This window comes from Quercus suber, unplaced genomic scaffold (genome assembly GCF_002906115.3).
Source record: "Quercus suber isolate HL8 unplaced genomic scaffold, Cork oak 2.0 scaffold_50, whole genome shotgun sequence".
In the NCBI taxonomy this organism is placed as follows: Eukaryota; Viridiplantae; Streptophyta; class Magnoliopsida; order Fagales; family Fagaceae; genus Quercus; species Quercus suber.
Window position 1 is genome coordinate 514,420 of NW_027069515.1, and position 15,445 is coordinate 529,864.

The following is a 15,445-nucleotide window of genomic DNA, read 5'->3' on the forward strand; positions in this document are numbered from 1 at the left end:
GGGAATGGTGTTTTCTTTTATCTGCATTTTATGAACTAAACCTTTAACATTCACTCTTCTCAAACGAACTCCTTTGCACATTTTCATTCTGAAACGGTCTAGTTTCTTCTTTGTCACCCTGAGATCTTTTTCAATAGTCATCATAGTAGCATTCAAATAACTTTTAGACTTGCATTTTCTAATACACTCAAGCAAGTAGAAATTAGAAAAACAAGATGTATTTGAAAACAAAGATCTCTTTAGGCCAGTTGTAGCCATGACAATAGGGGTCAATGGATCACACAGCAAAGATAAACCCTAATCAAAGTATGTCTACTTTGATACCACTTAATAGGCCAAAAACGTATTGACCTCTTGTGATGAAATTAATTGATTAATTAGCCAAGTTTATTAATTAATCAAATTAACATGCAAGATGCGTGGTAGTACAAACAAATCACCAATAACTAAAGTATGCAGCGGAAAATAAATTGACACGGCGATTTATTTACGAATGGAGAAAACTTTTACAGCAAAAATCCCACCAGGTGATTTTAAGGTCAATACTCCCGAGAATCCACTATTATCACAACAAGCGGTTACAAATAGAGGAATCTCAGTACCTCATACCAACCTACAGTTGAACCCTTACCCCAAAACCCAATTGGACTTGTTTTGTAGTGACAATATCTCCTTGTAATGCACGACTCTTAGTACATGACTAACTAATTATATGGATCCCAGTACACGACTTCAATCACCAACTAGAGAAGGTTGTTGGCTGTAAAGCTTTTCAGTTCATCACATGATGAAGATCGAGAAGATGCTTGGTCACAAAACCCTACGGTGTACAAACACAGCAGCTTTTTAACAAGAAAGATGAACTAGGGCAAATTCTGTCTTTGGTCACAATTTACTTGAATAAAACTTTGTTCAACACTTGTGCAACTTGTGTCTCCTTTGACAGCCCTAAAAATAATACTTTTATATGTCTAGGGTTGTAAGAAAAGAAAGCTCAAACATACAATCATGGATTGGAGTCAAAACAGAACTAAAACTCTGTTTTTCATAAACCTCAACAGATGCCTATTTGTTGAGCTACTGTCAAGCCACGAGCTAAAACAGCTCTTTAAGTCTTGATAGATGACTAGTTGTCGAGCTTTAATAAATAGCACTTTCTACACTTGAATCTTGGATAGACTTGCATGGTTTTAATATTTGAACTTGAAACAAGGTTTATTGAAGCATCAAACACATCCTAGATCTACTGAATTATAAGTAAAGTGCATTTTGTCAAAGGATTAGCCAATTACATAAAATAGTGATATATGTTCCTAACAAGTGAAACAAATATGTCCTAACAACAAAGAATATATGTGTTAATATATGCTCACTAAACTGTCATAACTTGTCTTTGAAATATAAAATTGTTTAGACTTTTTTAGTGTATGTGTGTGTGTTTTGAATCTATGAATGCTTTGTCTTTTTGTTGAGAGATGTTTTTGAGAGCTTAATATGTTGATTAGATCTATGTTTGAGTAGCTTTCTTGTTGCATTAATCTCTATGTGTTTTTCCCTTCTTTGAAAACACCTTTTCTTCAAGATCAATAGCTTCTTGACAGATTCCCTTATATTGAGCCCCTCTTTCTTCTTTTCTCGATAGATCTTATCGCAATCTCAATCCATCAAGGTTTCTAGATTTCTTCTCGATAGATTCTTGACTGCTTCTTCGATCCATCGAGTAACTTTTTGTCTAGCCGATAGATTCTCGATAGCTTCTCGATCCATTAAAGTGTTTTTGCCATCGATAAATCCTTGGTAGCACCTAGACAGATTCATTTCTGTCGAGATTTAGTGCTCAATAGATCTCGATAGCTCCTTGATCCATCGAGCTGTGATTTCTATTTATATGCTAAGCATGAAATCAGATTTATTTTTTCACTTCTCTCTCAAAAAAATTTCTCCTATCTCTCCCCAAACGCTTCTCCCTCACTCAAATCTCTCTACCCACTTCATTTTTGGCCTATATCAAGCTTAGATTACTTGGTATGTGTTCTAAATCCCTTCATTTTCATGCATTCATGCATTTTAGACCTAGGTTTTGGGGTTTTTGAAAATTTTTGGGATCTTTGAGATTTTTGTGAAATTTTTGGGTTGGGTTGTGTTGATTTGATTCTATATGCTCATGCATTGCATATTCCTTGCATTTTAACAATGTTTCATGCATTTAGATATGTGCTGATAGGTTTGGATTGGGTTTTTATCAATGATGCAATTTCAATTTTGCATGTCACATGTTCATGCATATTTCACGCATACATGTCCTTTCATTCCTATATCTAGTTGTGATTGTATTTTATCTTTCTCTCTCTTTCTCTCTCTCATGGATAGACTGCACTATGGCACCTAAGCGCAAATCTACTCCAGGCCGGAATCCTCTTCTAGGTTTCGGTTCCTCTTCCTCTTCTGATCTTATCCCCCCTTTTCACGTTCGGTTCCATGATGGGAAGGCCCAACAAGACTTCCTTAAGAACTTTTAGAAACGTGGCATTCATCCAAAGCGTCATGTTGTTTTGTCATACTTTTTCAACACTCCTCTACATGGTGTCATTTGAACTCGGGGCTAGGATTCTCTTATGAAGGAACCCTTAAGGTGTCCCATCGTGTTTATATAGAAGTTTTACTCCAATATACATGGTATCAATACCTCTGTACCTCAGTTGACATTTCGAGGTACACGTATCGTAGTTACCCTGGATCTTATATCCGAGGTACTACATGTCCTAAGGGTATCGCATCTTGATTACCCCGGCTGTGAGCGTCTTCAGACTGTGTCTAGAGACGAGCTTCTATCTCACTTCTGTGAGATGCCTTCCATATAGGGTGGGATATAAAACACCCCATGCTCGGGCTTTGCAAAAGGTTCGAGATTTCTTAACATGGTGATGACATTCACTCTTACTTTACTATCTCACTGTAACTCTATCACAGAGCCTCATGCTCATTTTCTCTTGTCCTTCTTAGAGGATCTTTTTATTGACTTCCCCTTTCACTTCATCACTTTTATCCTTGATGTCTATCAGGATATGGCGACCCTTGATAAACTCATCTTTCCTTCAGCTATCACGAGGATCCTTCACCGTTTTTCCATCCCCATTCCTGACTCTCCTTACTACACCACCTTGGGTGCCATAGATGCCATTTCTGTTTGGTGGAGTGAGGCCTAGCTTTAATTGAAGTGGCCACATGTGGAGACTACTATTTTTGCAGCTTCTACTATTCCTTCCACCTCTGCTCCTTCTTCCTCAACTGGTGGTGTGACCCTCAAGGCTATCATGGCACAGTTTCAGCGCATGGATGCTCACCTCAACACTCTCTTTGATGAGTTGTGTCAGGTGAACACCTGTGTCAGTCATATATCATGACGACAGGCTCACCTTTTCCATCTCCTTTTCTAGAGGCTTCTGAGGATGAGGATGCCGATGATGGTGATGATAAGGACGATGCTAGCTCTTCCAGTGATGATAAGATAGCGACCTCTCGGTGACTTACCCTTTGTTATTTGTAACAAAAATGAGGAGTAGTTTTGGGATGAGAGTAGTCTTGTACTTAGGGGGAGAGTTAGCATAGGATATTTTTGTTAAGGGGAATGTCTATACATTTTGAGGGATGTAGTGAGGTTTACATTTTTTTTTTTTTTAATTTCTTTTACTTTAGCCTCATGTATATTGGTCTTGTGACCATTTATTGACATACATTTTACTGATCTTTATATATATATATATATATATATATGATGATGTATGTTGTTCTTCTCCTATCTCTCCATGCGTTGTTTCTTTTCTCTGTTTATACACATATTTCTTTATGTATACAATCTTTATTTCTGTTTCACACAAAAATGCCTTGATAAGTTTTGTTTAAAGTGTTTCAAAAAGACAAGTTGTGAAAATCTATCATGCTATGAACTCTCTTCTTACAAGGTTTTTCAAGAGTTTATGTTAGGGTTAGATTTTTTTGTATTCCAACAAGTGGTTATGAGTTTAGTGATTTAAGACTTCTCTCATGATTCATTTGCTTGTTATGGTTTTGTCACGGATTGCCAAAAGGGTAGATTGTTAGAGACATATGTGATGTAAATTGGCTAATCCTTTGACAAAACGCACTTTATTTGTAATTGGGTAGATCTAGGAAGGGTTTAGTACTTCAAGAAACAAATGTTCAAGTTTAGTATTGAAGCCATGCAAGTCTGACCAAGAAACAAGTGAAGAAGTGCAGTGTATTAAAGTTTGACAGAATCCTTTCTATCGAGGTTTAATGTTGAAGCTCGATAGAAGCTGGATCTATCAAGAATTACAAAAATAAAATTTTCAGATTTGATTTCACGCATATCCATGAGTATTTGTGTAGAGTTTTTTTTCTCACAACCCTAGACATATATAAGGATTATTTTAAGGGCCGTCACGTGTAATGCAAAGTGATGCAAAGGTTGTTGCAATTGTTGTTACAACGCATATTGTGACCAGAGACATTCTTGCCCTAGTTCATCATATTCTTTGTAGAAGTTACCTCATCTTTGTGTCAAGGGTTTTGTAACCAATGAGCTTCTTGATCTTTATTGTTGGATGAACTAAAGAACTTTGCAACCAACATCTTCCTCAGGTTGGTGTGTTAGTCACGTATTGGGATCCGTGCATCATTGTTTAGTCACGTACTGGGAGCCGTGCATTAAAATGAGATATTGCCTCTACAATACAAGTCCAATTAGGTATTAGGGTAAGAGATCAACTGTGGGTTGGTATTAGGTATTGTCATTCCTTTTACTTGTAATAGCTTGTTTTGATAATAGTGGATTCTCAGGAGTGGTGACCTTAAATTCACCTGGTGGGGTTTTGTCTCGATGGTTTTCCCCATTCATAAACAAATCACTTGTGTCAAATTTATTTTCTGATGCATTTAACTTGGTTGGTGATTTGTTTGTGCTACTATGCTATTGCATGTTAAATTGACTTAATTAATATACTTGGGTAATTAATTAATTAATTTGCCAAAAGGAGTCAATACATTTTTGGCCTATCACTTTCTGTGCCCCAACACGATAAGATGCTAGGCTTGGCTCCCTTAGAGCAAAATCTCTCCTTACTTGAGAAACCACAAGGTTGGAATCTCGTAGTACTCTCATGTGCTTGATTCCCATGCTAAGGGCTATGGTTAGCCCTGTCAGATGTGCCTCATACTCAGCAGTAATGTTTGAGCAAGAGAACTCGAGCTTGAAGGAGAATGGTATGGTTCCCCCATCCTTACAACTTAGCACAATCTCTATGCCATTCAAAGTTGCTATTGTTGATCCATCGAACCTCATGGTCCACTTCTTACCTGGTAGCTCCACCACTACTACTTCTCCTAGGATCTCCTCACTTAATGGACATTCTTCTTCTCTTGGGAACTAGGCTAACAAGTCTGCTATGAATTGACTTCTAACATCCTTGGGGGTTCTCAGGCCTATATCATATTGAGAAAGCAACACCAACCACTGGGCCACTCTTCCAGTTAGCAAAGGCTGATGAAGGAGAGCTTTTATAGGATGAGGCCTTGTTACCAAGAGGATCTAATGAGCTAAGAAATGACACTTCAACCTTTGAGACGCATAAATGACCACCAAGCATGCCTTCTCTATCTTGGGATACTTGTCTCTGCATCTTTCAAAGCTTTGCTCACATAGTAAATAGGATGCTCATTTCCTTTGTCATCTTCTTGAGCCAACAATGCTTCGATTGCCAGGGAGCTGGATGCTAGATAAAACAATAAAGGCTTTCCACGTATTAGAGCTTACAAGGTAGTCTAATGGTTCATGGTTTGCTGGAGTTTCTAGAAGGCATCCTATTACTCAATTCCCCATATGAACTCAGCTCCCCTTTTCAACAGTTTGGATAGTCCATGAGTGACCAAGGCCAAGCCTAGTATAAATTGCCTAATATAGGAGACTCTTCCCAAGAAACTCTTGAGCTCCATAACCATGGTGGGTCTTTTCATGGTTGCTATAGCAGTGGCCTTGGTCGGATCCACACTTATTCCTTTGTGATGTATTAGGGAACCAAGGAACTTTACATCAGACACTCCAAAGGCACATTTCAGTGGGTTCATGCGCAACTTGTACATTCTGCATCGTTCAAAGACTCGTTCAAGGACCTGAAAGTGCCCTTTCTTGCTTTTTGACTTTACTACAATATCATTCACATAGTCTTCCATTTCCTGATGCATCATGTTGTGGAAGATGGCTGTCATGGTACGCTGGTACGTGGCTTTTGCATTTTTAAGGCCAAACGACATTACAATATAACAGAAATTTCCAATTGGGGTTTTAAATGCTGTTTTCTCTGCATCCTTAACTACCATTTATATCTGATTAAACCCACTGTATGCATTCATAAAAGAAAACATTGAGCTTCCGGCTAAATCTACGAGGAGATCAATATTAGGCAAGGGGAACTCGTCTTTAGGACATGTTTTGTTCAAATTATGAAAATCCACATAGCATCTTATCTGACCATTCTTTTTCTTTATAGGAACTATATTAGAAAGCCATCGAGGATGCTGGATGGGCTTGATAAATCCTATTGCCAACAGTTTCTTCACCTCTTAAGTGATCTGTGCTTCCACTTCAGTGAGGTAGATCCTAGTTGGCTGGATTACTAGTTTGGTTACCAGATCAATGTTAAGAGAATGGACCACAAATCTGGGATTTAGATCTAAAATCTCATCATAAGTCCATGCAAATACATCTACATATTTCTTCAATAACTCCACTAATTGCTCCTTTTCTTATGCTGACAGTTGACTGCTGATAAAAAGGGGCTTAGGATTTCCTGGGTCAGCCCCTAGGTTTACCTCTTCCAACTCCTTTTTGGGAAGGATCTGTGCTTCCTTATCCATGTCCTCTGGGATCTCCTCTTGAGCCATCATACAATCTGGTGGTCCGGGACCCTCCTATGGGATGCATTCAAGTCTTACGTACCTTCATAAACATTATATCAACCTTCCCCTAAGCTCTTGAACAACGACACACTCCTGAGATCCTAACAAATTGGCCTCCTTCTTCTGTCTTTTTCTATCCAAGAAATCCCTTAGGTCAAGGGTATTGCTTCCTTCTTCCTCTTCCAAGATAGGAGCCCCCAAGGTCCCTGGCATAAGAAACTCATCATCTGGGGCTAATTCATCATAAAACATAGTCTCCAAAAAATTTACTTCTCCCCTACTGAAAGGGTTGGGATTTGGTTCTTCTCTCTCGTACCTTTTTCTGGAGAGAACTTCATTTTCTCCTATGGGCTCTGATGTCGCATGTGGCATACTAGTACCTTTGTTGTTCCTTAGTTTTGGAGCCATGCTTGTGAAAGGACTTCTTTTTCCCTCTCCTTTTCCCAGTCCCAAGTAGAGTTGCCATTTAATGTTGGTTCCTTCTTTGGATAGAGCCCAGGCCTAACGGGGTTGGAGGGATCTTAGGCCTCCAAAGGATGGTATAGATAGTTGGTGGACTGGGCTTTGTTAGACCGTTTACGAGCCAATCTGTGCACAAGACATGGGCACCACAACACAAATATACATGGACATATATATATATATATATATATATTTGTTAAATGAATAACTAAGGAATAGCGAAAGTACTAAAAGAGTGCAAGTAAAAAGAACATCAGGGATCCTTAAAATAGAATGAGATTATTTTTTTATTATATCAAGTATTTGAATACATTGAGTCCTACTTTGTTGGGCTATATCACAAGTTTCAATAAAGTTCAAAAATTATAGACTTAGATAGCTCTTTTTGGGCTTCCAAGACTTGTGAAGTTTGAATTCCTTTGAATCCAAATGTATCCTTAAGTATTTTATGTAGGATCTTTCACAATACCTCACTCTACAATCTATTTCAAACTCACAACTCACTTTTCTAGTGCATTTTCTAGAGTATATTAAGTGCTTCTTGCTGAATCCCCCTTTTGGCTAGAGCTTTAGCCCTTTTTACAGTGCTACTTCTAGGGTTTTTTAAGGCCATTGAATCAATTTTTTGGTCTTCTGGGTACTAGAACCAATGTTATGTTCTACCCTTTTAATAATAATAAAAAAATAAAAAATAAAAAAAAATAAAAAAAAAGAACCAATGTTATGTCTGTAACATTGGTGGTTGGTCCTTTTCCCCTTCTCTCATTATTTCACCTTTTGAGGTTTGGCAACCAAAAACCCCCAACTGACCTTCCTCTTATGGGAGATCATGTTTAGGTAAGCCCAAATGCTTTTCCCAATGTCTTTAGAAAAGACAACTCAGAGCTTTGATTGCTTGATACTTTGTCCATTTCCTCTAAATGGGCAGATTCCTTGTTGTTGATTGATAGGTCACAATCTGAATGACCCCTGGTGATTAACCCTAATTAATTAATTTAGCCAAGTAATTAATTAATTAATTAATCATGCAATTTTATGGAAGCACAAACAAATCACAAAACACTAAATATGCAGCGGAAAATAAATAACACGGTGATTTGTTTACGAATGGGGAAAACCCTAACGGCAAAAACCCCACCGGGTGATTTTCAGGTCACCACTCCCAAAACTCCACTATTATCAAATCAAGCGGTTACAAGTAAAGGAATCCCAAGTACCTTACCAACCTATAGTTGTACCCTTACCCCAATACCCAATTGGACTTGATCTGTAGCGACAGTTCCCTCCTTTGATGCACGGCTCCCAAGTACGTGACTAACCAATGCGCGGATCCAAGTATGCGACTTCAAAACACCAACTAAGGAAGAATGGTTGGCTGCAAAGTTCTTCAGTTCACCATTTATGATGAATAGCAGGAAGATGCTTGGTTACAAAACCCTACGGTGCAAATACATAGCAACTTCTTGATGGAAGATGAACTAGGTCAAGAACTTTGTCTTTTGATCACAATTTGCTTGAATAGAGATTGCTCAATGCTAATGCAACTTGTGTCACCCTTGACGGCTCTTAAAATAATCTTTTTATATGTTTAGGGTTAGAAGAAAAGAAAGCCCAAAAACATATTCACAGATCCCAAGAAAATCAGATTAGAAATCTGAAATTTTAAATCTCGATCGATAGCAGGTGTTGAGGTAGCTATCGAGCAGGTGTTGAGCTTTAAAAACTTTGCATTTCAGCTTGCTTTTTCTTGGACAGACCTGATGACTTCAACACTTGACCTTGAAGCATTTTTTCTTGAAGTATTAAAAACACCTAGAACTACCCAATTACAAGTAGAGTACGTTTTGTTAAAGGATTAGCCAATTTACATAAATAAGTGACATATGTTTTTAATCAAGTTAAAACATATATGTCCTGACATTGATGATGAAAGCCAAAAAGGCTTCTAGTCACCTTCCTTCTTGGACCACCTTTTCTGCTTACCTCAGGGTCCTAGGCTCCTTTATCAGATACTGACTCCTAAGCCACCATCTATTCCCATAGCCTTCTTCTGAATTGTGGGTGGCCGATGGGACATAACCTCCTTCGTTTCTTGTGCCCATGGGCATGCCACCCTAAGCTGTCCACATCCCAGTTGGTTTTCTCCAGCATTTACTAAGGATCCCCCCTAACTCTGGTGGATCCTATGCAACCTGACCTAGCTCCTACTTCCCTCCCTTTTGGGCTTCCTTGGTGCCTCCTCTTGCATAAGTCTTTGGCCCAATCTTCCTTTTGTGCCTTTTTTTCCTCCTAAGGCCGAACACTTTATTCTTTTCTCTTTGTAGGCCGCGCTCTTCCCTTCTTTATTTTTCTAAGGACCAAGCTTTTCTTCTTTATGTGCTGGGCCTCCCCACTTTTAAGAGCCTAGTTCCTTTTTCATGTTCCTCTCCTTCATTCAAATTCTGCTCCATCAATTAAAGATGATAAACTTGTGAGTTATGAGAGGAAATTTTATAGCTGCCAAACAACGAGCATCAGTTAATTCCAATCTTGTTAGGATTAGTGCCCTTAAATCCTATTGTATGATGCTATGTATGATATTAAGTTTGACATTATGTATGACTTAATATTATGTTTAATAAATTTGTTTTATTATTATCTGAAATAATGGTAACATGAATATTCGGACATTATCACATAGTCCATGAGATGCATAGTATGTGATTTATGTGAAGAGTTACAGAAGATATAAATCACAAGTTCTTTGTAAACTCAGAATTATAGTTCGTAGTCGGTGATGAAATTGGGCATTTCATCTGTGAAGACTATAACATATCAATCATGATGATTTGTCTTGATCATGGAAGTGGTGACTTCTGGTTGATGTGTTAATATGTTTTAAGAGTTAAGACATATTGAACTGGACCGCTGTGAGATTTATTATTCTCCTAAAGACTGTCAAATGAATAATAAATCTCACGACTTGTATTTGCATGAACTCTTAATCCTGAGAGAATAATGGACCTGATCATGAGGTGTAGGTTGCTTTGATATATCAAGAGTAAGATCTAAAGTTATGGTCAAAATCTCAGTATGTTGGGCAGCCACATTTAGTGTTGATGGAACATGTATTCTCAAGATGGAATTCATAGTCTCTTAACGGAGATATAAAGTATTCCCTTGAGATAAGTTTAATGAGTTTGTTATTCAGAGAGTTAGGCCTAACCACTTTAGTAAGACTAAAGTATATATTTATGGAATTGAATTTCATAAATATATAATGAATAACATTAAAGGATTAAACCGGGTACTCAAAGATTAAGATGTAGTAATTTACAAAGTGGCAGTCTACATTAATGACTTTGTATTACTACGAATATTTTATGAAGGGGTTGCATGTATAATAAAGTCTTGGGATATAATTTATAGATAAGACCTAGAGTGCAACTATATTTATATAGTGGTATTAAATATAGTTAATGGTAACTTTGGACTTATCAAGAGTTGACAGAAAAGCCCAAGGCCCATTGGAGCTAGTGTTTTATTGGTCCCTTTTGGTCCCACTCCAATCTACACACTTAAGCCCAATTGGTAAGGCCCAAAAGGCCAGCCCAATTAGATAAATTGGTTAGATACAAAGGGAAAAACGTTCAGATTTTTCAGAGTGTAAGAAACACCATTGTGAAGTGGTGTGTATGTGAGTTTTTGTCACTCACTAGTCATCCCCTTGTTACCAATTGAGAGACCACACATCTTGGGCGTTAGTGGAATTGGAGTGAAGATTAAAAGTAGTCCCAAGTGCTTCAATCTTCGTTTTTGAAATTCACCGCTTCAAGGTACGATCTCTTGTTCTCAAATTCTGAAATTTACTTAGTACGTGTTATCAATATCGAATGAAGTAGATCCGTTTAAAACTTATTTTCCGCTGCACTCATCTCTAATTTCCATCAAATGGTATCAGAGCGGTCTTCAATTTCGTATTGTTTAACATGTTTTGTGAGTTTTAGAATTAGAGATGATAGTTTCATGAATGAAGTAGATCCGTTTAAAACTTATTTTCCGCTGCACTCATCTCTAATTTCCATCAAATGGTATCAGAGCGGTCTTCAATTTCGTATTGTTTAACATGTTTTGTGAGTTTTAGAATTAGAGATGATAGTTTCATTTTGTTAGAAGATTATGTTTCTTAATTTTCTGCATGTTATTGAAACTATGATTTGATGAAAACTGAAATTGATGTTATGATGTTGTTTAAATTTGAATTTAAGTATGTTAAATTGATCTTTAAGACTTTAACATCAATGATTTTCAGTTTTGACATCATTCTCTATCCATCATGTTCGTTTGAAAGTTGTTTGTTCATGAAATATGAAGAAAACTGCCTTAGGAAAAATTCTGGAAATTTGAGTTTCGCTATTTTCTATCGATCGAAAATCACTTTCGATCGATCGAATCAGACAGTGATCAAATTTTTCAGATAGATTGATTTTCGATTGCTGGTCGATTGATCGAATCTGTTTTTCGATCGATCGAAAGTCAATCGAGTATCAATCGAAAGAGTCAGATGATCAAGTTCGAATTTCTTAATTTTTTCGATCGATCGAGGGGCACTTTCGATCGATCGAAAGAAAGAAAATTAGAATTTTTTCTAAGTATTTTCTCATATAAAAGGGGCAAGACAATGTGTAATTAAATTATGCATGTTTTAAAACTAAAAACCTTTCTTTTAAAACATCTAGTGGGAGAGAGATACAAGGGTTGGGTCTCACGGCCTCCATTGTTGGTTCATAGTAGTATGGAATAAATACTTTGTCTTTGCCTTGAGCTTAGCATTCCATGCGGAGAGTATTTATTTCATGGTCCTACAAGATTGAATTTCTTGGTTTATAGTGGTTTGATCAAACACCTTATCTTAGCCTCGAGCTTTGCATTCCATGTGGAGGGTGTTTTGTATCATGGTACTACAAAATAAGCCTGTTAAGGGGATGAAATGTGGCTACACATGATTCTAGACAATGGTATACACTAGACTAAATATTATAGTATCCTCTATGCTGAGTTCTTACTATAATTATTTAGAGGCCAAATGTAGAACGGTATATTATTAGTGTTTGATAAGAGTTATCATGATAGAACTAATGATGAGAATAGTTCTCAATCAATCATAGTATTTTATATTCACTCTATGCTGAGGGATATTGAATATGGGATTGGGTTGTCGTTGCATATATTATATTATGGTTTTATTAAGGTCCATACTATATGTTTATATGCTAAATTGATAATGTCCAATTTATTGATTATATTCATGTTTATTGTTTTCAGATTTAGAACATGGCATCATTTAGCCCACTTGTAACTATTCTTAATCAAAACAAACTAACTGGATCCAACTATGTTGACTGGAAAAGAAACTTGGACATCGTTCTTACTGCTGAAGAGCATAAGTATGTTCTTACTAAACCATGTCCTAGCTTTCCTTCATTAGATGCTTCTTTTGAGGAAAAACAACGATATGATCGTTGGCAGAAATCTAATGAGATGGCCAAGTGCTACATCCTAGCATCTATCTCAAATGTTCTACAGCATCAAATGCAGGATGTAGAACTAGCTTCAGACATCATGCTAAGTCTGAAGGAGATGTTTGGCGAGCAAGGCCGTTCTGCAAGGCAAGAGACCATGAGGCAAATTTATAATACCAAAATGGCTGAAGGTACTTCAGTGAGGGAGCATTGTCTAACAATGATCTCTAATCTGAATACATTGGAAGTTTTAGGTGCCGATATTGATGAAGAATCCCAAGTGGATATGATACTCCAGTCGCTACCAGAATCATTCAAGGAATTCAAACTTAATTATAATATGAACAAAAAGATTTATACCTTGTCTGAATTAATGAATGAATTGGTAGCGGCAGAAGGCATTTTTGGTACTTTCCATGTTGAAGCCAATGTTGGTGAAGCTTCTACTTCTCAACCTAAGTCGAAAGGCAAGGGTAAGAAGAAGAAGAAGAAGGACTTCACTAAGCAAGAGGGTAAACAAATTGCCTTAGGAGTTGCTGATAAAGGAAAGAAGATCAAAGGAAAGTGTTTCCATTGTGGTGAGAAAGGACATTGGAAGAGGAATTGTCCAGTATTTAAGGCTGCCAAGAACAAAGGTATGATTAATACATTCCTTCTTGAAATATGTTTGGTACAGAATCCCACGGATTCCTGGTGTATGGATTCAGGTTGTACTAATCATATCTGCAATTCCTTGCAGGGGTTCCAGGAGACCAAAAAGCTTAAAGAAGGGGAGTTGTTTCTTACTTTGGCTGATGGGAGCAAGATTCCAGTTGTAGCTGTTGGTGTTTGTAATTTATGTTTTGAATCTAGAGTTTTAATATTAGAAGACTGTTTGTATGTACCTAATGTTCGTAGGAATTTAATTTCTGCTACTTACTTAGGTAAACATGAATATTGTGTTATCTTAAAAGACAATGTTGTAATAAAGAAGGATAAAGTGTTTATCTGTTCTGGCAATATTGTGGATGGTCTTTATATTTTAACTCCTGATAAGCATGAATTATATAATTCTGAATTAGATAATAACTCTCATGTAAAATCATTAAAGAGAAAATTTCCTTCTACTAGTAATGCATATCTTTGGCACTTGCGTTTGGGTCATATTAATTCAAATAGGATTCAAAGACTAGTCAAAGATGGACTTTTAGAGCCCATGGACTTTGATGAATTTCCAGTTTGTGAATCTTGTTTGGAAGGTAAAATGACCAAACGACCTTTTAATGCAAAAGGTAGAAGAGTCCAAGATTTGCTAGAGCTAGTGCATTCTGATGTTTGTGGTCCTATGTCAATCCAAGCAAGAGGTGGCTATGAGTATTTCATTACTTTCACTGATGATTACTTAAGATTTGGTTATGTGTACCTAATGAAACGGAAGTCCGAAACTTTTGAAAAGTTCAAAGAGTTTAGGGCTAAAGTTGAGAATCAATTAGGTAAACGCATAAAGGCCATTCGATCTGATCGTGGTGGCGAATACCTTCTTGGGGATTTTAAGGATTACTTAACTAAGAATGGGATTGTATCCCAATTGACTGCACCTGGAACTCCACAACAAAATGGTGTAGTAGAAAGAAGGAATGAGACTCTTTTAGATATGGTTAGGTCAATGATGAGTTATTCAACTCTACCTATTTCTTTTTGGGGATATGCCTTAAACACAGCAATGTATCTTTTGAATTTAGTACCTTCGAAGTCTGTTCCTAAAACATCTGTAGAGTTATGGAATGGGAGTAAGCCTAGTATGAGACATCTCCATATTTGGGGTTGTCCAGCACATGTGCTAAAAGGAAAGTCTGACAAGTTACAATCTAAAACAGAAGTGGTTTTCTTTGTTGGGTATCCAAAAGGAACTGTTGGAGGTTTATTCTATAGTCATAAAGATAACAAAGTTTTTGTTAGTAGAAATGCTAAATTCTTGGAGAATGACTATATGAATAATTTTACTCCTAGAAGTAGAGCTGTGTTGGTTGAAATGAATGAATCTGTAAATGAACAACCAATAGATGAAACTAAGGATGATGTGGCTGTATTAGATACACCACAAGATACTACTCATGACATGTCTAGTACTCAGGTGCCTCGTCGTAGTGGGAGAATTGTTCGGCCTCCTATAAGATTCATAGGTTTAGGAGAAACTTATGAAGCTATCTTAGAAGAGGTTGAATCGGATCCCTACACATATAGTGAAGTAATGAATGATATAGATGCACATCATTGGGTCCAAGCTATAAAATCTAAATTAGATTCCATGTATTCCAATCAAGTTTGGGATCTTGTAGAGGCGCCTAACGGCATTAAACCTGTTGGTTGCAAATGGGTTTACAAGAGGAAGAGAGGGATAGATGGAAAGGTTGAAACCTTTAAAGCAAGGCTAGTAGTAAAAAGGTATACACAAAAAGAAGGTATTGATTATGATGAAACATTTTCTCTAGTAGCAATGCTTAAATCTATCAGAATTCTCTTATCCATTGCTGCTCATTTTGATTATG